Genomic DNA, 2,961 nt, shown 5'->3' on the forward strand with positions numbered 1-2,961 from the left:
ACTGGCTTCCCTCTGGCTTCCCTCACAGCCCCAGCTTAGGTAGTCCAGAAGGATGTCTGGAAGGATGTATGGTCTAATTAGCATATTATGCTTTTATTATTATAGAAGATGATGTAGGAACTTATTTATCTCTAGTTAAGGAAACAAAGTATAACTAAATACATAAAAAATCATGATGAATTCTATGAAAAAAACAAGATGCTAATATGGCAAGGCGGAGAGGAGAGAGTGCTTTTTATGTAGAAAAACTAGTAAAGGCTCTCTAAAGAAAGGAGGTTGAGACTGATACCTAGAAAAAGGTGGAGGTAAGAGTCTTCCAGGCAGAGAATAGCATATACAAAGGCTCTGGGGGAGAAAGAGGCCTTGGGGTGGTCAAGGATCCACGGAGAATGCCAATGAGCTAGAGCCCAGATCATGAGTGAGAGGGCGAGTGCCTGAGATAATATCTGGGGACAGGCCACATCGTAGAAGTAAGGGTTTAACTAGACCCAGCCTAAAACAAAAGCAGTTCAAGATCTGCAGAGAGACAGGATTTTGAGGTTAAGCCCACTGGAGGGTGGGAATGTAAAATATCTTAGACTTTTCACAGATCCACTTCTGTAAAATTAAAACCAAGCCTATGCAAGTTTAAAGTGATCAGTATTCCTCACAGGAAGAAAACAAAATCTAGAGTCTCTGAAACATATTTTCATAATACTTAATATGAATCAAGCCAGGGCCAGGTCACATAGCACGGGTTGCAAACTGGTTCCCACTGGCCTAAGACTTTTCTTGAACTAGCAGTATTATGTGCTTTTAATGCCATTAAGGTCATGTGCTCTTTAATGCCTTTAATAGGCTCATGCCCTTTTCAGTAAGTCTTGGCCTTCACCATCCCTCTCAATTGCCTTATCCCTGGTAAATATTACTGATTGAAGTATATATCTATCAAGTGTGTGGATTAAAAATATATATTGGTAAATGGATTTTGTTGCCCTGGAAAGATTATTTAGAGTAAGGTGCAAAGGAAACAGTCCAGAGTCTTAGAGAACATCATTGTAGGGAAGGCAAATTTACAATATCAACCTAGAACATCTTGTCATACCAGAAAGAAGTAATTGAAAAATGCTTGGGTCCTATCAAAATTACTCAGAAGAGTTGCTATCTAAACCATCTCCCACTGGACAAATTTGAGATATTACCTTTACCTAGATAAAGGTAAAATTGCATTGGATTGAAACATATCAAGTATGTTTTATTCCATAAATTGATAATAGTTCAAAAATTTTTTCATCCTCCTTTGAATGATGCTAGGGAACAGTGCATTACCTTGAAAACTGGTAAGCAAAAAGAATTCATTATTTACCTTGTCTTTTCTATTAGAATTGCATCTCAGGGTTACCAAGCAAGTAGTTGATGAAGGGAAGTTTCTCTTTATGAAAGTATTGCAGCTAATACGTGGCCAGAGGCAAGTAATGATGGAACTAGGACATCATCATTATATATCCAGGAATGAGGTGAACAGATCAAAGCAATGGTTGTTAATGGCTGCTAATTAATATAACAAAAGATAACCAGATGTTATATGCCTCCTAATGGGAGTACATAACACTGTCTCTGAAGAAATCTTGCCCCAAAATTAAACCTGGATCTCATCAAGACTGATATCAGGCAAGGGTGATTCTGTTCCCAAGGCACATTTAAAAATGCTTGGAGAAGTTTATGGTTGCCATGAGTGAGGGAGTGTGCTACTAGAATGTATTGGGTAGAAGCCAGGAATGCTGTTAAACATCTCACAAAAAAAGCTCCTGACCCAATCACAAGGAATTATCCCACCCGAATGCCAGTAGTGCTCCAGTAGCTGAGAAATCATGCTCTGAGGCACAGGCAAAGCACAGGTGAATATGTTGAGCATGCCACACAAATATTACCAAAATGCCCACAATAGGAAACTATGGAACAAACAAGCAGATGTCTTTAAAAATAAATTGAAAGAAGGGAGGAAAGAAAGTTGGAGTAAGTAATCTATACATTAAAACAAATTTATGAGAAATATAAAAATTATAAACCAATTTCAGTATATGAATGCTATGGGTTGAATTGTGTCTCACAATATAATGTGTTGAAGACCTAACCTGCAGTATTTCGGAATGTAACCTTGTTTATTGCATGTAGAATTGTTTCAGATGTAACTAAGATAAAGTCATGGTGGAGTACCATGGACTCCTAATCCAATGTGATTAGTGTTCTCATAAGAGAGAAGGGAGACAGAGAGGCATACAAGGAAAGCACAGCCATGTGACCAGAGGCAGAGATTAGAGTGACATAGCTAAGGAATGCAAAGGGTTGCCAGCAAAAACCAGAAGCTAAACAAGACAAGGAGGATTCTTCCCTACAGTTTCCACCAATTATCACTGGTGAACTTAACCAGAAGGTATAGGACTAAAAACTCTAGATGTTTGATTTAGTTATGGATGCAGATGATTTCCTGAGTAAATATGGATAAACCGAAAACCTACTGCCAAAAATTCTCTTCAGACCTAGAGATCATCATAGTTTTAAAATACAACACAGCTTCTGAAGGGGAAGTTCCTTTTAAATTGATGGCAATGAATTGTAATTAAAAGAATTTATGTGGCAATGAAAAGTGCCCAGAGGTATCCATGTACAGAGTAGAACAATGAAATGATTACCAGATTTCAGCTATTATTGGGCTGGTATCAGAACAGAGACACTAGAAGACAAACAAAGCTAGGGAAAGAGCAATGGTAAGGAATTCTGGAGATCCTGCCCTTCCAGGGAGAAGCCACATCAATATCTCATAATACCCCTTATATCCAAAAAGGCCACACCATAAGAATAAGAACCTTGGCCTAAGGTAAACTTCAATCATGACTATGTCCACAGGGAAAAGAAAATTTGAAGGTTGAGTCCCACATAACATTAATAAATGACTTGGGTTTACCATAGATCTTCACCCAT

Source organism: Myotis nattereri (genome assembly GCF_964212035.1).
Source record: "Myotis nattereri genome assembly, chromosome: 1".
Classification (NCBI taxonomy): Eukaryota; Metazoa; Chordata; class Mammalia; order Chiroptera; family Vespertilionidae; genus Myotis; species Myotis nattereri.